Raw genomic sequence first — 24,459 nt, forward strand, 5'->3', positions numbered from 1 at the left:
TCGCCATCTCTGGACGCTCCGATTCAGCTCCTCAACAGGCCTGACTTCCCTCCGTCCCAGCCGCCTCCGCCCCCATCTAGCTCTCACTCTCTTTCAGTCTCCTTTATGCCGCAGACCCAACGGCTCCCCCCCCACTCCTCCCTACCCTTCCTTCCGGGTACTTGTACCTCGGCTCCCCGCTCCCCTATTCGTTCTCGCTGTTTCACTACTCCGCAGATACCTGCTCGCTCTGCGGGCTCCGCACAACACAGCTCCTCGGACCCTTGCCGCAAACTTCTGAAGGAGACCCCCTTTGGCAAGCGCTCTGAGAAGGTGAAGAAAGGCAGATGCCTACGTGCTATTGACTCTGATTTCAGTGTTATCTTTGGGCCTGAAGCTCCGCTGCCAGACGTGATGGACGCTACTCGCAAGGTCCTGGTTGGTAGGGTCCGTGGACGCACCTACACGGCAGAACGATTAAAGCTCTGGGTGGAGGAGATATGGGGCTCACTGCTTAAGGATTTACCAGAGGTTATGGTCCTCACTCGGGGCTGGTTTGCCTTACACTTCAGTCGGCCTGATCTCACCCAGTGGATTCTTTCACAATATTGGCACATTGAGCTAGCTCCAGTCATGCTCAAGCGATGGGATCCTTTATTTGATCCTGAACGAGAACAATTGGGGGCCGGCCCCATCTGGGTTCGCCTACCTGGTCTGCCATGGCAATTTTGGAGCCCGTATGCATTCAAGAGGATTGGGAACACTCTAGGCACATACTTGGAGCACGACCGTTCATACGAGAAAACGGGCAATAGGACCATGGCTCGAATTCTTGTCCACCTGGATACCAAACCGGGCCTAGAGGAGAAAATCACGCTGCACCACGGCCATGTTTCCCGGAAACAGCTACTGGATTATGAAGGGGTCCCCTTCCGCTGTCGTAGATGTCATAAAATTGGTCACCTGTATAAGGATTGCCCATTGGTTACAGGGGTGACATCGGAGGACCCCAAAGGACCTCGACAGCAGACTACTGTGGACCAAATTGACGGAGATAACATACCTACTGAAGGTGGACGGGCTCATCAGGAGATTCCAACAAAAAAGTCGGGTGATAGTGCAAATAAGAGTACTCGAAGAAAGGCATTGTCTTCCTCAGAGCCGCCGCGTACCCGCTCTAAGACTGCAGAGGCTGCACCAAAGTCGGCGGAGGCAGCAACTACTCATTCGGGTAATGCTTCCACCCCTATCTGTAATCCTTTTTATACTGATGAATTGCAATCTTTTATGCACTCTTCCTTTCGGACCTCCTTTACAGAAAATGTCTCCCTCCCCTCCATTCTGTGTACCATTGCCCCTCCTCCGCCCACCTTCTCTACTACCCCCCCCTCCCACAATCCTATCTTGGATTGGCCTGACTCCCCTCCCTCCCCGGTCGTTTCCGGTGCACATCATTACCACCTGCGATCCCGGGCACGCACTAAAGTTCTGGGCCTGGGATCATCCCCTGGCCGTCACCGCAAGCAAAAGCGCGGTAGACCATCTCATATCTCTTCGGCAAAGCTTAATGCGGTTGCGAATGTCGCCATGGGACGACAGTTTACTATTGAACGGGCACTTAGAGCAAATGAGCCCCTGACCTGTGTTACCCCATGATCTGGCTCTCCTTCAACTGCAGGGGACTAGCCAACCCCAAAAAACGCCTGGCTCTAAAGCGGCTCATTCAAGAATCTAGATGTGACATTATCTTCCTACAGGAAACCCTCTGCACCGTTGAGTTGGCGGTGAAAACTCTTCAAGCTATACTCCCTGGATGGGTTTTACATGGGTTGGATGCCTGTGGCATATCTGGTGGACTACTTATCGGTTTAAACCCTAGAAAAAGCAGGCCTCTCTCGGCATGGGGGGACTGTGGATTTCTTGGGATGGACATTATTATGGGAGAGCTCGACATCCCAATCAGAATAATTAATATTTATGGGCCAAACCAAAACAGATTAACTTTCTGGCAACATTTCCTATCTGGCCACCATATCACTCAGAACACTGTCATTGGGGGCGATTTCAATTTCTCTCTGGGGGCTGGGGAATCCTGGGGTCATCAGGCGCAGAGTGATCCTCTTGCAGAGCAGATGAGCATGTTACTTGATGCTCACCACCTCGTGGACATCCCCATGAACAAGAAGCTTCCCACTTGGCATAACCAAAGAACTGGAGAGGCTGCTCTTGGAAGGCGACTAGACAGATATATGATGCATGAAGAATTGATACAGATGTTCCCCTTATACAGACAGTGGGTCTGCACTGGGGGCCTCTCTGATCACCACCCGATTCTTCTACAGATTAGTGACAACAAATCCAAGCCGCGCTCTCCCTTCAAATTTTTTGCTGGTTATCTCCAAGAACCAGAATATATCAAGCTGGTCACGGATTTCTGGGCATCTCAACCCCCATTGAGAGAGCAGAGGAAAGCGTTGGATTTTTGCGCAAGGCTAAAGAAACTCAAATCTATGACTGAGATATGGGCAAGGTCAAAACGGAATAGAGATGATCAGATTCTAAAGGATACAGAAGAACAGATTGCTAATCTGACGGATGAGAGAGGAGCTGGATTTCAATCCGATGCCACAAAAACTCTTCTATGCCAGTTGTTTGAGCAAAAATCGAAGTTATTGCAAGAAAAGGAGGAAAAATGGAGACTCAAAAGCAGGGCCATCTGGCTCAAAGCCGGGGACAGTAATACTAAGTATTTTCATAATCTTGCAAACGGCAGAAAGGCATCCAATACCATTTGGAAGCTACCAAAGGAACCAGATGGATGGGCTACCACACACCAACAACTTGCTAGGTTGGGGGTTGATCACTTCAAGAGACTCTTCACGGCCCCAAACAACGTCAATCTGCCAGATATTATCAGACTTGCTGGAAAGTTCCCTAGATTTGTAGGGCAGGAAGACAGAGAAGAACTCAGTCAACCGGTCACAACTCAAGAGCTGGAAAGTACTCTCAAATGGTTTAAGAAGGATAAGAGTCCAGGGCCAGATGGATGGCCAGTGGAGTTCTACCTGGCCTTCTATGATCTGATGGGAGATGACTTATTGGCTGTCGTCGAGGAAAGCAGGATCACAGGGCACATTCATCCTCCTATGAACCAGACCTTCATTGCCTTGATACCTAAATCAGATGACCCCACATCCTTCAATGATTTTCGCCCTATCTCCCTCTGTAACTGCCTTTATAAAATTATCGCCAAAATCATAGCTAATCGCATCAAACCTATCCTATCCTCGCATATCTCGGCTGAACAATTTGCCTTCCTCCGCAACCGGCACATCCAAGAGGCCATTGGCACTGCCCAGGAAGCCTTACACTCCATAAAACTGAAGAACCTTAAAGGTATCTCATTAAAGATTGATCTTGCAAAGGCTTTTGATAAAGTAAATTGGCTCTATCTCAAGATGATCCTTACACATCTGGGATTCCCTCACCTACTTATTAACTGGATTATGGGATGTGTCTCCTCTGTTTCCTTTGCTATTCTTATCAATGGTGCAGCCTCGGACAGATTTAATATCAATAGGGGGATCAGGCAAGGATGCCCCCTCTCCCCACTACTCTTTCTCATTGTCATGGAGGGTTTGAGTAGGCTCATAACAGAAGCTAAAAGGAATGGTGATATCAGCGGTCTCAAAATCACTGAACAGTTTTCTCTTACCCATTTATTGTTTGTTGATGACATATTAATCTTCCTTAATGGAAGTGTCCGAGACAGTATTGCTTTAAATGATATTTTGCTGCTCTTTTGTAAAGCCACGGGCATGGAAATAAATAAGGACAAATCCACCAGATCTTTGATGCGTTGCTCTCAACAGGAACTCTGCTGGCTGCTCAGCACTTTCCCTTCTTGGAAAGCCAGTTGATGGATGGCATAAAATACCTTGGCTTCAGATTAAGGCCGGATGGTTACAAAGTGGCTCACTAGACATGGCTCATAAATAAAATTGAAAAGAGGATTATTGGCTGGCAACACCGTCTACTGTCAAAAGCGGGCAGACTTCTATTGATCAAATCTGTGGTCGAGGCTACACCTGTTTATTGGATGTCGCTTACTTGGATTCCAAAAGGAATACTACAAAAAATTCAACAAATATGTAATAGATTCCTGTGGAATGGCAATAAAAAGGGTAAGATTTTTGCCTGGACCAGATGGTCTCTTGTCTCCACGCCAAAGAGATGGGGAGGATGGGGGATTAAAACACTGTCAGCTTTTGCACAAGCTTTAACTGCAAAGCAGGGTTGGTCACTCATTAAGATGGACAGCTTATGGGCGGAAGTTGTACACCATAAATACATATGGCCTTCCAGCATTACGGAATGGCTCCGCAGACCTAATTGGAACCACATAGGCATATCCTCAATCTGGAGGGCCACTCTAAAAGCTATGCCTCTAATCCGCGATAACCTGCTATGGAAAATAGGGAATGGTGCACAGGTTCGCATTGGTTTAGATCCATGGTCTGGCTCTGGGAATGCACATCTACTGCCTGAAAGATTAATCCAACATCTCAACAACAGAGGCATCAAATATTTGGCACAGATCGGTGACCCCCAACGATCAACTATATTTACACAAGCTTGGGTCACGGATCGGCAATGGCATCTGCCAGAGGCTTGGTCTGCACTTTGGCAAGGTTACATTCAGGCTCTTACCGAAACTCACATCAAGTTACAGGAGGAGGAAGATGAACTAATTTGGGCACCAGCCAAATCTGGTTCATATGCACCAAAGCTCGGCTACTTAAAGTTAATCGAAGCGAAGAAGCCGGACATTCTTAAAAGCTGGTGGAGAGATGTCTGGCAGTTACAAGCACAGCCCCGTGCCAGACTTCTTATGTGGAACATCATAGCTGATAAGCTCCCAACAGGTGTCACTCTTAGGAAGCGGGCTTTCTCAGGACCATCTTGGTGCGTCCTCTGCAAAAAAGAGGAGGAATCGACGGCCCATCTTTTCCTTCACTGCGAAGTTACAAAGAACATATGGTTTCAAGTCACACAGGCGCTAAATATTAACACTGTCTGGCAGGGTGTTGATATACCCTCTGCCTGGGATCAATGGTGGTCTGCGGTGTCCTCCGAAAAGGCCAGGAACCTTCCTCCGGTGGTGTCCTGGTTCATTTGGAACAACCGCAATGCCATAATATTTGAGGACTATAGAGTAAACTGGCATCATCTTCCGCCATCTATCTGCGCGGCCTACACAGAAATTCCCATTGAGCATAAAACTAATATTCCTAGGAACATCCAGCCTGAAATCATCAACAAGGAAATACCTTGGGCATTTTTTGACGGGGCTGCGCCTCTACAAGGATGTGGGGGGGGGTATTGTTTTTCATCTAACAGATTCTCATTATTATCACCTGAGAATGGGATTAGGGACAGGCTCAAATAACTATGCTGAGCTGATCACTCTGAGACATCTCCTCTACTTTGCTCTTACCAAACATTGCAGACAAATACAAATTTTTGGGGATTCAAAGATTGTGATTGATTGGGCAAACAATAAAACTTTATGTCATGCATATTCTTTGAAACATATCTTGGAAGAAATTGTTTTTCTAAAAACACATTTTGACCAGATCACTGTTTCTCACATCTACAGGGAAAGAAATGCGCTTGCTGACCGGCTCTCGAAAGAAGCGGCGGATCGCCCCATAGGAGACTGGCAGATTGAAGAGTACACTCCAGAAGGCATGCACAGATTCTACCACCGCCCATACATCGACGGCCTGCATCAGGGGGATCCCCCCTATACTTAGAAATTTTTTGATCTGCATGTTCATATTTTTTGTATATATCAGCTATGCACTATTTCGGCACTATTTCTATCATTCATAGCATGAGGATGATAGGCCACAATTACCTGTCTATTTACCGCTACATGAGACTCTGTTATTTTGGTTTCTTTTTGTAATGGATACTGAACACAGTATCTACAGTTTTGGACATTACAGGATGTTATTGTGTAAATCCTTTGATCAGTGGTTTATACCACATTACAACATATGCTTTGGCATCAACAACATGTAATCTCTGTTATTATCTTTTTAATAGAAATTACGAACTCTATTTCCTCGGAAAAAAAAAAAACCTCAGCAGGAAAAATAAAACGTGATAAGTCCCCGAGCCAAGATTGAATCTGGAAAAATATTTCAAGTATATTTTTTATGATTTTTCAAACAAAAATTTAAACTAAATGCAACTTAAAAATCTAAATCTACACTTTAAAAGAAAAGAAAAACTCGAAGGGTGAGAGAGAGCCGAGAGCTAGGGTTTATGCGGTCCAGCGTTTGAGATAGTGCTGGAACAACACAGAGTCAGATTGGCAGCACTGTTTCGAAAGGGGCAAGTGCTGTCGGACTGGATGGGAGCAGAGGGGTCCAGTGGGACCCCAACTTTTAAGCAGATTGTCATGCAGAAGCAGCAACAGAAAATGAAAGAGGGAGTCAGAATAGATGGAATGAACAGCAAGATGCAGAACAGCAGAAAAAACAAGGAAAAGACACCAATGATGCCTGACAAGACAGACATTACCTCAGAAGTCAGGAATAAAGAGAAGCAGAACCGAGCAAACACAAAAGACAAAACGGTCGCAAAGTTTCAACCCTCAGGAAACGAGGAGGAACAACCAGAAGAAGACAAAGTGCCAAAAAACAACTACGAGGATCAACAGGAGAAGGAGGGGTAGACCAGCGCGAACCCCAACAAGACCTCTATGACTGGTAATGCCTGCAAGCCCAAGAAAAAAGACAACCTAAGGGTAATAATCACTGACCCTAAAATCCAGGCTTACAGGGAGCACATGGCGGAACATGCCATCATTTGTAAATTCATGGGAGTATGGCCGTCTGAAAGGACTCTGTGCCAATGGATAAGACAGCAGTGGAAGCCGAAAGGGGATGTGCAGTTGCACCTGGGGGCTAAAGGATTTTTCACAGTAGTCTTTACAAATCTAGAAGATAAAGACAGAGTATTCGAAGGTGGCCCTTATTTTCTAGCAGCAGCAGGCTTGTATATGAGACCTTGGAAGCCAAACTTTGTCCCGGAAAAGGAATCTTTTACTCAAGTCCCGGTTTGGATCAGACTATTCTCTCTCCCAATAGACTATTGGGGATTGAATGCCTTAAAGAAAATAGGTGATAAGCTGGGCACCTTTGTTAAAGCCTCGGAGGCTACCATGCAGAAAAGATACACTTCATACGCTAGAATCTGTGTGGAACTGGATGTGTCCGGCGCACTACATGAAGGTTTATGGCTCGAGTACAGGGATGAGGAATACTTTCAAGCCTTAGACTATGAGCAAATACCTTTCAGGTGTCGTAAATGCCACGAGCATGGGCATCTGATAAGGGACTGTCCACTGAATAGAAAGGAGGTAGAAGACGAGAAAATACAAAACAACAAAGACAAGAACAATTTCACCAAACCAAAGAACAGGCAGCGAGCCAACAGAAGAAGATCTAATAAAGGTAGTACAGAAAGAAACTACTTCAGTAACCCCTTTGAGATCCTAGATCTTGAGACTGATTCGGAGGACAAGCAAAATATACCTAATGTGGAGGCAGGGCAAGAAGAACAGGAAGAACCAGCAAGAAAAGGAACTACGGAAGGAGAATTTAATAATGAAATCCACATGCAGGAAAGAACAGCAGAAACGGAAGAAGAAACAGAAATGTTAACAAGTGAGGCGGGGAGTGAGGATCTGGAGCTGGAAGAAACCCTAGCTATGGAAGGAATGGACCTAACAGCGATTGTAGAAAGCTGGAGAGCCACAGGGATTGAAGCAGTACCGGAGGAAGAAATCAAGAAGGTCAATGATCTCTTCATAGCACGGCAGAATGCAGAACTAGAAAAACAGAAGAGAAAGTTAGGCATAATCAAAGGAAGCAGCCCACATTATAAAGCAATCCTGGGAAAAACCTCCGGTTCGAGGCATAAACGCCGTAGAGGCCGCAAATCAAGCGGAGAACATTTGCAGGAGCTTGGTGAGATGTTGTTTAACGCAGGTAAGATAAAGCAGCTAAGTGATTTTCCGTCCTTCCAACTAACTGTTTAATTATGAAGATTGTCTCATGGAACGCAAGGGGGATCAACAGCCAGGCTAAACAGAGAATTCTGAAGCGGCAGATGCAGAAATACAACCCGGATATGTTGTTTCTACAAGAGACCAAATGTAATAGAATCATCATAGATCGCCTACGAAACAAGTTGGGAAGAAATTTTGAAGTCCTAGAGATCGAGAGCCAAGGGCGAGAAGGAGGCTTAGCTACATTTTGGGACACAAGGAAGTACCAAACTCTAACAGCTGAGGCAAGCAAAAACTACATAGCACTAGAAGTTCAACCTACAGGTAACTCTAAATCTTTCCTATGCATCAATGTATACAGCCCTCAGAAGTTAGAAGATAAGATAAGTTTCCTAGCTTCGTTATCCAAACTTATAGAAAGGCACCCTGATGCTAATTACATATTGGGGGGAGATTTCAACATGATCACCTCCCTCCTGGAGAAAAAAGGAGGCCTCAGAAAACTAAACAGGGATGCAGAGGCTTTCATAAGTTTCATTGAAAATGCCAGAATGGTAGATGTATTCCCTAAAAGTGGTAAATTTACCTGGAACAACAGAAGGGGGGGTGAAAGATTAATAGCATCCAGACTGGATCGTTTCTTAGTCTCGGAAAGCATAATTTTAGATGGAACAGTAGTTGAATCGAACATCCTCCCAAGTGGAGGGTCGGACCATTGGCCGATCTCACTAACTGTCGAGCTTCAGGGCACCCCCAGGAATAAACCCTTTAGGTTCGAAAAGTTCTGGATAGAACACCCCAACTTTCTCTCGATGGTGGAAAAATGGTGGTCAGAACCTTTAGATGAAACAGGATCCAAAATGTTCAATCTTCAAAAGAAACTAAAAAACATCAAAATAAGGTTAAAAGATTGGAATAAAACAGTATTTGGAAATATCTTTCAGGAGAAAATTACCATCGAAAATAAGCTGGAACAAATTCAAAAGGATGGTGCGGCAGGCTGCAGAAATGAAGAGACCTTTGAGCAAGAAAAAGAGCTTACTCAGCAATGGCACAACAGATGCAAGCAGGAAGAATCCTTATGGAGGCAGAAATCAAGAATTCTATGGTTGAAGGAAGGGGAGCAAAACACCAAGTTCTTCCATCGATCAGCCATGGATTACAGAAGTGCCAACAAAATCTTAGAATTAAAAAACAGTGAGGGAGAACTCCTTAGATATCATAACGAGATATCTGCTGCCCTATCGGATCACTTCAGCTTCATAGCGCAAGAACCAGGGATCAACAGAGAGGAAGCTATCAAAGAAATAACTAATGTCATACCTAAATCCATCACAGAGGATCAGAACTGGGCCCTAAGAAGAGCAATTACTATGGAAGAAGTGGAGGAGGCAGTAAGAAGTATGCCCAACGACAAAGCTCCAGGACCGGATGGATTTACCATCAACTTCTATAAAGCCTGCTGGAACATTGTAAAGCAAGATATATGGGAAATCGTGGAAGACTCAAGACGCTCCAAAACTATCCTAAAATCTCTAAACTCAACCTTCATTGCTCTTATACCCAAAGTGGAGGAAGCTAACAAACCAGAGAAATTCAGGCCCATAGCCCTTTGTAATGTCATCTACAAGATCATTTCTAAGGTCATAGCCAATAGGCTGAAGTCGGTCCTCCCTGGCATCATTTCGCAGGAGCAATCTGGCTACGTTGAAGGAAGGCAAATTCTAGACAATATTCTGCTGGCACAGGAGATGATTCATTCACTTCATTCGCGGAAAGAAGCCGGAATGCTTATGCAATTAGATCTATCTAAAGCTTATGACAAAGTAAGCTGGATTTACCTGGAAGCAGTTTTAGAAGCTTTTGGATTCAGCAGGCAATGGATCAAATGGGTTTTAGCCCTCATAAAATCTCCTAGATATTCTATCCTTGTGAATGGCGCCCCATCTGCCCCCTTCAGCCCCTCAAGAGGCATCAGACAGGGTGATCCCCTGTCCCCATTCTTGTTTGTCATTCTAATGGAAGGCCTAAGTAGATTAATAGCCAAGAAAAAAGCAGAGGGTCAAATCAGAGGTCTGCAACCTATCAGATCCATTCCAGCCACAACTCATCAACAGTTTGTGGATGATACCATGTTACATGGTATTCCAACAGTAAAAGAAGCTTTAGCTTACAGGGATATTCTCAATCTGTTCAGCAGAGCATCGGGAATGGAGATCAATTTCTCCAAGTCTACAATTTTCTTCTTCAATACTCATCAGGCTATCCAATCTCATCTATCTCGGCTTCTGGGGTTTAAAATTGGATCCTTACCTTCGAGATATCTTGGTGCCCCTCTCACACTCAAACCATGGCAAAAGGTTCATTGGGAAAAAGTTTTGGCCAGTATGGAAAGGAAGTGCAAACATTGGACAAACAGGGCTCTAAATTTCGCAGGTAGACTTATACTAACCAAAGCTGTCTTGCAGGCCATCCCTCATTATCTGTTATCAATTCTTCCTGCTCCAAAAGGAATCTTAAATCAAATGAGAATCATCCAACGATCCTTTTTATGGAGTGGAAACAGTGAAAAGAAAAAATGGTCTTTGGTTGCTTGGCAGAAATTGTGTAAACCTAAGGATAGGGGGGGACTAAATTTGGTTGATCCCTCAGTGGTAAATAGAATCTGTGGGGCCAAAATCTGGTGGAAATGGGTCACCGACACAAGCCTACCTTGGGCCAATCATTGGAAGGAAAAGTATATGCCGAATGGTACCATTCTAGACCTTATAAGAATGCAGGACGCTCCCAACGGATCGCCAATATGGAACCATGCCAAAAACAACAGAAGCATAGTTCAGGAACATAGTTTCTGGGAGATACGAAATGGAACTCAAGCACTTTTCTGGGAGGATGCCTGGCAGCAATCCCCCAAACTGGACACCCCACAACTATTACCCTTGAAGCAAAATAATCAAAATGAGGGCAAATTCAGAGTCAATCAATACTGGAACCCAATCAGTGAAGACCCGGATTGGAGGGAATGGACAGTTTTCAACTCAAGCAATAACGAAAACATTCAGGAAATCATTCAAGCTTTAAATCAGCAAATCCTCAAAAGGAAAATTCGAATTGCCGAAGAGAATGATAAGCTTAGATGGGGTCCGAAAGGCAACGGAGATTTCTCCCTGAAAGAAGCCAGGAGTATAATAGAGAGGGAAGAGCAGCCTGAAATAGTGCCCTGGTCCGACAAAGTATGGGACAGCCTTCAATGGCCGAAGATCAGAACCTTCTTATGGCTTCTTATGCAAAAGAAAACTCTGACATGGGAAAACCTACTAAAAAAAGGGTTCAGGGGACCTTCAAGGTGCCCTATGTGCATGGATGCAGCGGAAACAATGAATCACCTTTTTAATTCTTGTGAGTGGGCTAACCAGCTTTGGCACTGGATGGAAGGAGTACTAGGCGCTTCTGATCGGGACAGAGACTCCATTCAGGGAACTATCATCAACTGGAGGAAAAACTTCTCTCGCATTCGAAGAGTTGAAAGCATATGGAAATGTGTCCCAGGTTTTATCTTATGGACGGTATGGAAAGAGCGCAATCGAAGGATATTTCAGGAGGAAATCAGAAACATAGAGTTTGCCAAAAACTCAATCACAATTAACATCAAACAGCTCATACAAACAAAATGCAAAGAAGTACCCAATGAAAAACCGTCGGCTCAGGACTTACGTATCCTGAAGAGCTTTCACTTGGAGGCATCCAGCAGTCCACCAACCGGGGGAAACAGGTCACAGCCTTCATCGCAAATCCTCAGATGGCAATGCCCGCTGGAGGGAGGCCTAAAATTGAATTTTGACGGGGCATCGAGGGGCAACCCAGGTACAGCAGGTATCGGAGGCGTAATTCGCAATCAGGCTGGTGAAATTGTTCATATCTACTGCAGGGCGCTTGGTGAAAGCACAAACAATGAAGCAGAGTTTGCTGCGCTCGAACAAGGTTTGAAAATTCTAAGGACAATTCGACAAGGAAATGTAATCGTTGAAGGGGATTCCTCCTTGGCTATCACGGCGGCCAAACGATTACAAGCAGGAACCAGAGCCAGTAAAGCCACCAAACATTGGAGGCTGGCTAAGGCTACTGAGAATATAGCGGAGCTGATTGCAGAAATGAGAGGCTTGGTGTTCCAAACAGTCAGAAGGAAAGCGAACGGGTTGGCAGACTATTTGGCAAACCATGGTGTAGACAACCAGGACAAAATTTTGGACAGCTGTTGGCAGGAGGTGGACTGCCCAATCCTCAAAGTGACATGTGCACAGCTGGCAGAGAAGGATTTAATCCAAGCCGATCAAACCTAGCCGGTGACGGTTTTGGGTTACGTAACCGGAAGTTTGAAGTTACCGGTTATGGCAGCAATTATAACCACGGGAATGGGATGATAGGACATTTATGGCGGTGGAATTCCTGGCGGCGGCAGGCCAGCCAGACGAATGATCATAATAGATCGAGCCACAGAGCATACAGCATCAGCGGCATCAAAATTGAGACACTTGGGATGGTTCCGTATGGGGAAGCATCAGCAACATTTATGGTGATCTCAAGAGGAGCGGGTTGGCTCGAGGCACTGCACAGGGAGGCCAGACATGCAGGCAATCGGGGTAATTCAAACACCACTATTCACCATAGCAACAGATCAAACGTACAGGACACTTGGCATAATTCCACTTGGATTATGAGCAGCCACATTCAAGCCAATTCGACCTGGAGCGGCTTGGCCTGTGCGAACCTCAACCAAATTTATTACAACAGTACTCCCACTACCAGCTGGATTAAGACAGGCCTCAGGAGGATTTACAAGCGAAGACACTATAAATCTGAGGGCAGATACCCTGTTTTCTCCACAGTGTTTCTTTCTATTGTTGAGCACGCATCCTTTATCGGCAATTGCATTAGCTGGGAGGAGTATAGAAAGTTAGCTATGGACGCGGGGAGTTGCCGTTGCGCTGCTGCAAATCAGGACCTTCAAGATGCGAAGAGAGGGTATGAAACCCGAACGGCAAGTAAGAACAAACGCAAAGTTGCCGAACTGGAAGCCAAGGCTAAACAGGAGGAAGATGGGCGCACGGAGGAGGAGATTGCGGAAGAGGTTGACTGGATGAAGGATCCGGGCACTCCCTCGAAGAGAGCTACGCAGTTTGTTAGAACAAAAGCAGAGAGTTGGCGCACCAAGACTCTCATTGCTAAAGCTCTGGAATCGATCGAGAAAGAAAAGCAGCAAATCGTGAATGAGGTGAACCTGACGGAGGCACAAATGGCCAAAATCATCGACTACAACAGTTCGCTGGACCGCCGAATCACTACTGTGCATGAGGCCGTTCAAACAGTCAACAGAAAGCTTACTCTGCTCATCAGGCTCCTGAGGGACTCTGTGAACCCAGCTCCCATGACTCCGCAGCAGGCCACAACTGAGGTGCAGGAGAACGAACCAATCGAAGCCCTGCAAGCCAAAGTGGACAAACATGTTCGGGAGGTTGGTCTGGACACTATCAGTCGCATGGGCAAGTTCATCTAGGGTCGTCCCTCTCACTGTTTCCTTCTTCTCTTTCCTTGCCTCGGCCTCTGTCTCTTAATGTTAAAGTCATGTACTGTAATGTTTCGAAAGTGTCGGGTAATTAGGCTTCAGTTTTGCTCGAGCCACCCTGCGCGGTGTGCCCTTTGCAATTCCTTTTTGAACTCTCTGAGCGGGTGATGAGTTATGGTCTTTAGTCTGTCACTGCTTCTCGATCTGCTGTCGCAGATTTTTTGTACTATATTTTGTGCTATAATATAAACATCTGACTTACAAAAAAATAAAGAAAAGAAAAACTCCCTTTTTTTATTATTATTATTATTATTATTTTTAATTAAACTTTAAACTTAAAACCTAAAAATAAAATCCTATATAATCTATTCTAACATTAAACAAAAAATAAAAATAAAAAATAAAATAAAATAAAATCTAAATCCAAAGCTAAAATAAAGAGTCGCTATATATATTTACAATTATATTTTTACAAAATTTTAAAATCCTAAATTAAAATTTAAACTAAAAATCTAAAAAATAAAAATGATATTTTTGAGCTTTTTTATGAATTTTTATCCCTTTTTTTGTTGTTATTTTTATTGATTTTTTATGACATAAAACAAAACTAAACTAAAAAACATATAATTCTAATACCCAAAGCAAATCTAAAACTATAAAACAATCAAATCTAAATTAAAATCTACAGCTTTTAAATCTAAAAAAAAAAAAAAAGGAATTTAAACAAAGTATATAAAAAAAAAAACTAAACCCCAACTAAAGAAAACAAAGAGAAACTAAACGCTACCCTTTTTTTTTTAATTTTAATTGAAAAACTAAACAAAATTAAATGAATCTAAAATTTAAACTAAAGATTAAAATCTAAATACAACAAAATGAAAATCTAAAAAAAGGAAAAAAAAAACAAACTAAACTTCAATCAAATTCTTTTACGACTTACCATATAGGATCTGATAACTTACGCTTAACCCTCAGCTACGTAACAAAAAAAATTGAAACGCTTTAAACTGAAACTGAAAATCGGAACCTGGAACGACTATTCCCTAGCCGCAAACGCTACGACTGGCCCACGAAAAACCCCTTACCCACGTCGATTTGTTTGAATGCTTTCTGCGTTTGAGCTGATGCAGGCCCACGGCAGTTTTGGCGGCGGCAGCGAAGAGCAGCAGCGTGAAAGGCCTCACGCAGGTTTGCAGGTGGTTCGACGGGTAGAGGACAGCAGAATGAGCAGCAACGTGGAAGGAAAAGGCCCACGCAGGTTTGCAGATGGCCTGCATATACCCAAAAAAATGCTTTTACTTGTGTGATTTTGCAGATCAGAGTGAATGCAGGCTTGCGTTGGGTACGTGGAGAGCTGAGGGAATTAAGGTGACTACGCAGAAGTCTGGAGAGGCGGCTGGGCGTCTTCAAAAAATAAAAATCCACGTTTACTTTGCCCGGAGTATGGTGTTGAATGAGAGCTGGACGTATGGAGAGAGAGAGGCAATTTGCAGGTGAATGCTGATGGAGGGAGCTATATGCGAAGTGGACAAATTGCTGAGTGGGCAGCAACGTAGAGATGGATTGATGGCTGGAGATGAAATCGCTGCAGATTCCTTTTAGATAAAATTTGAAAGCCCTGAACAGCAAACAGCACTGATAAACCCTCGGATGCTTCAGAAACCCTGCAACCTAAAATGAAAAATTACCAAAAATAATATGCGCATAAACAAAATAAAAGCCCTAGGTCAGCATTTACAACTTTTGACTCTTAAATAGCCAGATTTATCAATAAACAACAGTAATATGATCAAAATTCCAGATTTATTATGAAATACTTCAGAAATCTCTCATGCAAATTAGAAAATAAACTTAAATGATAAAACCCAGGATCAAAACTGGCTAGGCTCTGCAGGAAAATGCTTGTGGGAGTTGGCTGGTTTAGCCGAGAACTTCCCCAAACGCCCACTGATCTTCTTCAATAAGGGTTTCCTGCACAGCTCACTTCAATCATCAATAAAGAGAGAAAAAACAGTACTAGATCTCAGATACAATGGAGATACCTGCCATTATTTCAGAAAACCCTAATACCATTCAAACCCTAGCAAGTGAACAAGATACCTGTGCTCAGCAATACTCTACAATAAGCTGTTACTAATGGCTGAAAATGAAAATATGCAGAAAATAAAATAGCTCACAGCACTTCCAGAGAGTAACACCAACAAGATTTCAACCCCAAAGTCTTTCTTTATTAGCACCAGAACAAGTTTACAAGAGAGCTTCTTCAGCACAAGACTCACAGATCGAATTTGATCTCAAATGACCCCTAGCACCCTATTTAAAGGAAAAAATCCCAACGGCTAGTTCGAGTGATCCATGTCAAAATGATCTCGACCGTTGATGAGGATCAAGATATCTCTTAATCTCATCCGTCGAATTTTTAATGCATTAAAAAATTGAAATTCTGCATTTATTTACTCAAAAATATTATTTTATTATTTTTTTTAAGTTTTTGTTTTATTTTATTATTTTATTATTTATTTTATTTATTTATTTATCTTTTCAATTTTTCAATTTTTAATTTTTAATTTATTTTTTAAATGGATCCTCGAACTTAGCCTTTGGAAAAATCACCTAGGACCTAGGACTTAGGACTTATGAGGGGATTAAAACATTTTCTAACCCTCAAGACACTTCACATCATGACTTTTACAATTTTACATCTCAAAGGGGGAAAACCCATTTGACATAGACCCTCATAAACCACCCAGTTTTGCGACATAACTATAATCTAGCAGATTAACACACTAGGATTCTCCTAAGATTCTAATGACAAAATCCATTCCGGCTTTGGGGTTAGGCTGAAGGAAAACTCTGCCGATCATAGATCGGTGAGACAAAAAACCTTCCGGAACGTAGATTATCACTAGGAAATTAGGTCCACCTAGGCAATTTACATACATGACTCATATCTGCTAAGATTATTTACAATTCACACATGCAGACTGGGTTTACAACATAATATGATCAAGTCAACGATGATTGTCGAATGGCACGGACATGTCGATCAAGCACTATCCCTTTTTGCGAAGAAAAGGGGGTGTACTGCTATGGGTAGTTGACACGTAGTGGTCAACAAGGATCACTTTGCCACTTGAAAAAAAAGAATTTTGAGACCTTAATCCTGCAAAACCGCCAAGTATTTAGCCTTAAAACTTCAGATTAGGGTTTCAGGTCAATTTTAGGGCAAAAAAGGCCAAGAATTGGAGATCAAGGTCAAGGGAAGCGAATTTGTGGGGATAAATGAGCTAGGATGATAGATGGGGGCCTAAGGATGAAGAATGAGGCCTCAAAGATGCAACACTATGCCTAATAAGGTTAGCGTTGGGGATGAGGAGGGTATGGAGACCTAGGGCAAACCCTAAGGCCTATGGCCTATGGCCTAAAGGCCACAAAAGTGAGGCTGCAAGCCCTTAGAGGGTTGCGGCTTAGGGAAAGAGAAGGAGGACGGCTGAGGAGGGAGGTCGAGGGCGAGAGGAGGAGGAAGGGAGGTCGAGGGAGAAGGGCAGCGGGGAAGGAGAGGACTGAGGAAAGGGAGCGGAGGCTGGAAGGAGGGCCGAGAGGGGATTGAGGGCCAAAGAATAGGTCGCAATGCCTCTAGAGCCTGCGGCAAAGGGAAGAGAGGAGGCTGAGTCCTCAAAACCCCACAACAAGGCCTAAATAAGGCCCTAAATGATCCGGATTTAAACAGGAACGCAACAAATTACAGAGATAACCATATACACAAAGATGCAGCGGAAATAATACTTCATTTCATTAATGGAAAATACTGAAATATGCTTACAACCAGAAATGGAAATAAACCAGCTAGGGCGATGGTAGCTTATCTCTGAGAAGAGATGTGATGGCTACATGCCTCTGAACTGTGTTACAATGAGGCTCGAAGGCCTATTTATTGTTGAGAAACAATGGAAAACCCTTAACATTCCAAAACCTAACCCTAGGAGATGAAACGCCAAACTGTGGGCCCCGTTTGGGGGTAAATTGGTACATCAACTTCCCGGGGTCGTAACTTTGGCATATGATCTCCGTTTGACGCGTACAATAGCTCGTTAGAAAGATCTATCCGAGTACTACCACTTTGGGAGACAACATGAGTCCATGGCCCCAGATTCCCAAAAAAACGTCGTTTAGGGCCTCAAAACGGCTCCGGAAGTTCAGGACCCGAAAAACTGCTAAAAATAGTAAACTGTGCTACAATTAAGGAAACTGAAAATGCTGAGAAAGACAATGGTGGGGGTCCAGGTGGACTTGGCAGGTGGCCACCAATATCCACCTGGATCATTCCTCCCCCCTTAGGAAGCAATGGTCCCCATTGCGTTGAGCTCCTCCATGAGATGAGGAAACTTCTGCTGAACTTGTTCCCTGGTGAGCCACTTGCCCTGCTGAAGGAGTTGGCCTGCTTTGACAACTCGATACAGTTGGATATTCTGTTGGCGAGTGTTCTTGATCTGTGTGTCCATGATCCGATCAGTTGCAGCTTGTTCCATGCAATCTGGATTTAATTCTGTGGGTTTGAGCTGTTCTGCAATGTCGGATGTGTCTAGCAATAGTGGAAAGTATGGCCGAAGGCGGTCCACATTGAACACTGGGTGCAGGCCAAGGAACGGGGGAATGCTGAGCTCAAATGCATTGTCTCCCATAGCCTTAGTAATGGTGTAAGGACCATATCGGAGTGGTCTCAATTTCCGATAGGCTCCCGTAAGGCGTTCCTTTTGCAAATGCAACCAGACTTTGTCGCCCACCTGAAACTTGTGTGGCACCCGGTGTTGATCATGTCGCTGCTTGTACTTGGCATTTGATTTCTCAAGAATGTCATGGACCTGCTGGCGAATATGTTGGATGCACTCAATGAAGCTGGTGGCCTTATCTGTTTCGGACTGGACATGAGCTGAATTCATGTGAGTAGCTGCAAGGGGCATGGCCACATCAATGGGGCATAGTGGCTGGAATCCCAAACCCACCTGAAAAGGGCTATGGCCAGTGGAAATGTGAAGAGCTCGGTTGTAGCTGTGCTGAACATAGGGGAGGCTCTCGTCCCATGTGCGTGGATGTTTTGAGTTATACATGCGCAGAATGTGCACAATCATCCTGTTGACAACCTCTGTCTGGCCATCAGTTTGAGGATGGAAGGCTGTGGACTTCGTGAGTTTGGTGTCCAGCATTGACCAGAGACTGGACCAAAATGTGCTGAGAAACCGACTGTCCCGATCTGAGATGATAGACTGTGGGATCCCAAAGTGCACCCACACTCGTTCAAAGAAGAGTTTAGCAGTGGCTTCTGCTGTGATATTCTTCTTGCAGGCCATCATAATGGCCATCTTCGAGAACCTGTCGACAACCACAAAAACACAGTCATTTCCATGCTTAGTGGAAGGAAGGCCTGACATGTAATCCATGGAGATGGATTCCCAAGGTCGACTAGGGGTAGGCAACGGGGTATAGAGGTCGTGCTTCTTAATGGTCGGTTTGGCAATGGCACAGGCAATACATGATCGGATGTACTTCCCAACATCCTGTCGAAGGTTCGGCCAATAGAAATAATTTTGCAGTACTGCCACTGTTTTCTCGACCCCGAAATGCCCAGCAGCCCGACTGTAGTGTGCTTCCCAAATCATCTTGGCACGCTCGCTTGAAGGAACACAAAGGTGACCGAGGTGGCATAATAGGGCGTCCTGGAGGTGAAAATCTGCAACATGCCGACCCTCCAAAAGTGTCTGGTATGTGTGGCCGAATTCTGGGTCGCTTTTGTAGAGAAGTGGCCAATCAGAAGTCTCGTGCCCACAAGAGTTGAGCACGGTGGTTAGCGCCATGATCGGTGGCCGACTGAGGCAATCTGCAACATTATTGGTGCTGCCCTTTTTATACTTGATATTCAAGTGAAACTGTTGCAGGTATGTAGACCACTTCTGATGGCGATCATTCTGCAATTTCCCTTGGGTCTGTATGAACTGCAGAGGTCGGTGGTCTATGTGGATGACCGTTTCCTTCCCCAAAATGTAATGCTTCCATTGTCGGCAGGCCTGTACAATGGAATACATCTCTTTATCATAAGTGGGGTACTTCCGGACTGTGTCTGAAAGTGTTTCACTGTGATATGCCACTGGATGTCCATGTTGAGTAAGGACTGCCCCAATAGCATAGTCAGAGGCATCTGTCTCGACCTCAAATGGTTGTTGTAAATCTGGTAACGCGAGCACAGGTGCCGTGCAGAGGCGAACCTTCAACTCCCTGAATGCCTTCTGTTGGGATTCAGACCAAAAGAATTTTGCTTTCGCCCCGCCCTTGGTGACTTGACTCAAGGGCCAAGAAATATGAGAAAACTCCAACACAAACCTGCGGTAGAAGTTGGCAAGACCTAGAAAGCTGCGAAGCTCTGTTAGAGTGGTTGGAGAGGGCCAATCCCGAATGACTTGGATCTTGGCTGGATCGACATGCACCCCCTGTTCATCAATGATGTATCCCAGATACTAAACCCGGGTCATGCCAAAAGTGCATTTCTCCAAATTGGCACATAGCTTGTGTTGCCGCAGTGTTTGGAGAACCTGTCGGATGTGGTGGAGGTGCTCTTCCCAACTCTGGCTGAAGATCAGAATGTCATCCAAGTATACTACTACAAAGGAGTTGGTGAATGGCCGCAAGATGTCATCCATTAACCTCATAAAGGTTGCAGGAGAATTCGTCAATCTGAAAGGCATGACCAACCATTCGAAGAGGCCCTCCTTGGATTTGAAGGTAGTCTTCCACACATCGGAGGGTTCGATTGGTACCTGGTGATATCCTGACTTCAGATCGATCTTGCTAAAATATTTCGCCCCCTTTAGTTGGTCTAGGAGGTCATCAATCCGCGAGATCGGGTACCTATTACGGACAGTGATCTTGTTCAGCGCCCGATAGTCAATACAGAGTCTCCACGTCCCATCCTTCTTCTGTACCAACACGATCAGGCTCCCACAGGGCGATGAACTCGGACGGATGTGACCTTTCTGCAGGAGCTCCTGAATCTGCCTCTTGATTTCATTGTTCTCCAGAACGGAGCGCCGATAAATTGGTCCATTGGGTAGCGGCGCACCTGGGGTCAAATCGATGGAGTGCTTGACTTGACAGTGCAGAGGAACCCCTGCCGGGGAGGTGAAGATGTCCTCGTACTCCTCCACAACCTTGTCCATCTGTAGTTGTCGTGCAGAGGGACCCCGTTTGGAGGCCGCGGCCATTGTCTTCTTCTTTCCTTGAGGGCGTATCATCAAGAACACAAATTTCCTGGTTTTGGAAATGATCTTACTGCATTGTTTTGCAGTAATCAAAGAGATGGCGGCAGGTGGTGCTACCTCTGGTATCCTGAACAACTTATTTCCCAATGTAACAATAACAGCACGAGGCCTTGATTCATACACAGCATGTCGCTTCCACAAGTATGGTTGTCCTAGTAATACATCACAAACTTCAAGGGGAGCAATGTCACACAATACCTCATCCGTGAAGGGCTTGATGTTGTATGGAAGGCGACACTGCTGGCTCACGCGAAGATCTCGTCCTTGGTGAAGCCACCCAATGGTGTATGGTTGTGGATGTGCTGTGGTCGGTAAGCCCAACCGCTTCACGACCTCTGCCGAAATGAGGTTCTTTTGACTCCCGCTATCAACAATGAACTGTATTGGGGAGCCCTTTACCCACATCTGGGAGTGGAAGAGACGCTCCTCCTCCTCTGGATCTTCGAGTTCATTTTTCTGGATCTTTGCGGTAGCAACAGTGGCGCTAGGATCCGCATCAATGATCTGCTTCCCTTTTTCATACCCCTTATCGGGTTCTGACTCAGAGTCAGAACATGCATCTGATTCTGAAACCTTTAGCTCAGCCACCAGTGACTGCTTGGCCCGACACTCACTTGTGTTGTGAGTGGAGCTCTTATGGAACTCGCACCATTTTCCAGTGTCCTTTCTCGGCTTCACGGCGCTGTTCTTTGCTTGCAGCTTCGGCTGGTTGTCTTGGGCTGTCCCGCCTTGGCTTTGTCCTTTGTTCTGTGGTTTAGGGGCACCTTTCCCCTGCTTTGGATTCGCAGACCCAAAGTCTCGCTTCTTTTGTTTAAACTTCTGCTCGACCTTGACGGCATATCGGTATGCTGCGCCGAGCGAGGGGATGTTTAGGAATTGTATTTCTTCCTGGATGTACTTGTGCAGGGAGCCACGGTATTTGAGTATCAAATGTTGCTCCAAATCCTTGATACCCAACTTTGTGCGAAGGGTATGGAAAAGATTGGTGAACTCCGGCACGTCTTGGTCCCTTCCCTGCCGCAGCGTGGTCCACTTTATGTATTCATCCTCATAGCTTCCGACAGGGTAGTACTGCTCCTTGATGGCATCCCGGAACGAATCCCAGGTGGGTGCGGCTGAAAATAGTGAGCCAGTACTTTCATCCTTCTGCTCGCAGTAGGTTTCCCACCAGTCCTTGACGTGGGGGGCTGCTTTGAAAAGAGCAAAAACAATCTTTTCCCGACTCGAAAATTCATGAACAGAAAAATAACCCTCTAGCAGATTTAACCATTTATCTACGGCATCTGCGTCTATCTGACCCTCGAATATGGGGATTTCAAAATTAACTTGTACCTTAAAGGGTGTGGCGTTTCCAGAGTAGCTGCTGGAAGCCGATGCGTTGCTTCTGGGTAGCCGCTGAAGGATCTGGGCAAAGCTGTCCATCATCGCGTTCCGTTGTCGCTCGAGGGCTTCTTCGAGCAAGATTTTGATGGGATCTCCTGCCCCCTCGTCTTTCTTCTCGTCTGCCATGGGAGGCCGTCGGGATTTGCGAGGCTGGTCTTGCAAAGGTTCAACCAGTTCAAGCCCTAACTCCTTATATCCCGACCTTGTTGGGGACATGCAAAGAAAAACAGAGAAAAAGCTGACCGCTCTGATACCACTGATCCGGATTTAAACAGGAATGCAACAAATTACAGAGATAACCATATACACAAAGATGCAGCGGAAATAATACTTCATTTCATTAATGGAAAATACTGAAATATGCTTACAACCAGAAATGGAAATAAACCAGCTAGGGCGATGGTAGCTTATCTCTGAGAAGAGATGTGATGGCTACATGCCTCTGAACTGTGTTACAATGAGGCTCGAAGGCCTATTTATTGTTGAGAAACAATGGAAAACCCTTAACATTCCAAAACCTAACCCTAGGAGATGAAACGCCAAACTGTGGGCCCCGTTTGGGGGTAAATTGGTACATCAACTTCCCGGGGCCGTAACTCTGGCATATGATCTCCGTTTGACGCGTACAATAGCTCGTTAGAAAGATCTATCCAAGTACTACCACTTTGGGAGACAACATGGGTCCATGGCCCCAGATTCCCAAAAAAACGTCGTTTAGGGCCTCAAAACGGCTCCGAAAGTTCAGGACCCGAAAAACTGCTAAAAATAGTAAACTGTGCTACAATTAAGGAAACTGAAAATGCTGAGAAAGACAATGGTGGGGGTCCAGGTGGACTTGGCAGGTGGCCACCAATATCCACCTGGATCACTAAATCAAGACGTTGAAGGGAGGAAGCATGATGTTGAGGCCTAAGAAGGCAAATCCGGGCTTGGAAGTCCCGAAAAGGTTGAAACCCTTGCTCAAAAAAATTATGCTTCAGCTCCTTTGATTTTTTCCAAATTTTTTCCGTGGGTAAGCTGCAAAAAATTCCAAGAGACTAGATCTTACCCTCAAGAGCCTAGATCTAGCTCTTCTCCCACTTGGTTTTTCAATCTAACCTACAAAAATGAAAATAGAAACACCCAAACCCCAATATATATAAAAATAAAACTAAACCCCAACCCAAATTAGGAAAAATAATTTACAAATTTGAATTTAACAAAATTATTTACAAAATATACATGTTTTTTTTCGAATGGATTTTGAGAAAATAATTTTTATGATATTTTTTCCTTGAAAAAATGGCTAAAACGCTTCAGAAAAAATAATGCTCGCTATATCCCAAGCGAAGATTCAAGCAACCATATAAAAACTATAGATCCAAGCAAAGTAAACCTTGCCCATAGTTTGTGAACTTGGAGACCAAGGATTGAGTACTTGCACACACTATGTATTATCTCAAAATAACAATATAAGCACCACATAGGAAGCTCGTAGTCAATACATACCACAGATCAACGACAAGAACACCTCGAGTTGCACCCCAAAGTCTTTTATTATAGTAGAAAAAATAGTTTGCAACGCGACAATAGTTTACAAAATGTTTCAACATCAATTCTAGCCAGAGATCAAGATGAATAGAAACTCAAATGACTATAATTGATAGATAAATCCTCCAAATGGAAAAATAACAGCTAGTTTCTTTGGTCCCTGTCAAAATAATCTTGGCCGTTGATAAATACTTCAAGATTTTTTAATCTTGGGCCTTGATTTCTTATTTTTGGGGAATTTTCGAATTTATCATTTAATTCCATTTTAATTAGCTCAAAATTAATTATTTAGAGCTAATTTCCTCAAAAATTTGACTTTGACTTAACCACCAAGGTCCAAAGGCCAAATTTTCTTGAAAAGACAATATTCCCTTGGTGGAGCACCTTTAAAAATTGATTCTTTCAAGACCCACAAATTTTTCCATTCGGAGAATTTATTTTCCTAGACAATTTAATTTTGACTCTAATTCTGGCTTAGAATTTTATTTTATTTTGCCAGAAAAATTAATTAATTTACACGAGGGGATTAATTATTTTTCCAACCCTATAATACATATGATTTTTCATTTACAAGACTCAAAGAGGGAATACACATTCGTCTTAGACCTTCA

The 24,459-nt window shown here is 44.3% G+C and overlaps 1 protein-coding gene across 6 annotated transcripts in view; it reads right to left on the reverse strand.

Moving 5' to 3' along the window:
* The window catches only part of PGLCT (plastidic GLC translocator), a 433,631-nt gene that overhangs the window by 393,787 nt on the left and 15,385 nt on the right, over nt 1–24,459 (reverse strand). The window lies entirely within an intron of this gene.

The sequence above is a fragment of the Pinus tabuliformis genome, chromosome 9 (assembly GCF_031772625.1).
Source record: "Pinus tabuliformis cultivar Carrire ecotype Pingquan chromosome 9, CPIR1, whole genome shotgun sequence".
Classification (NCBI taxonomy): Eukaryota; Viridiplantae; Streptophyta; class Pinopsida; order Pinales; family Pinaceae; genus Pinus; species Pinus tabuliformis.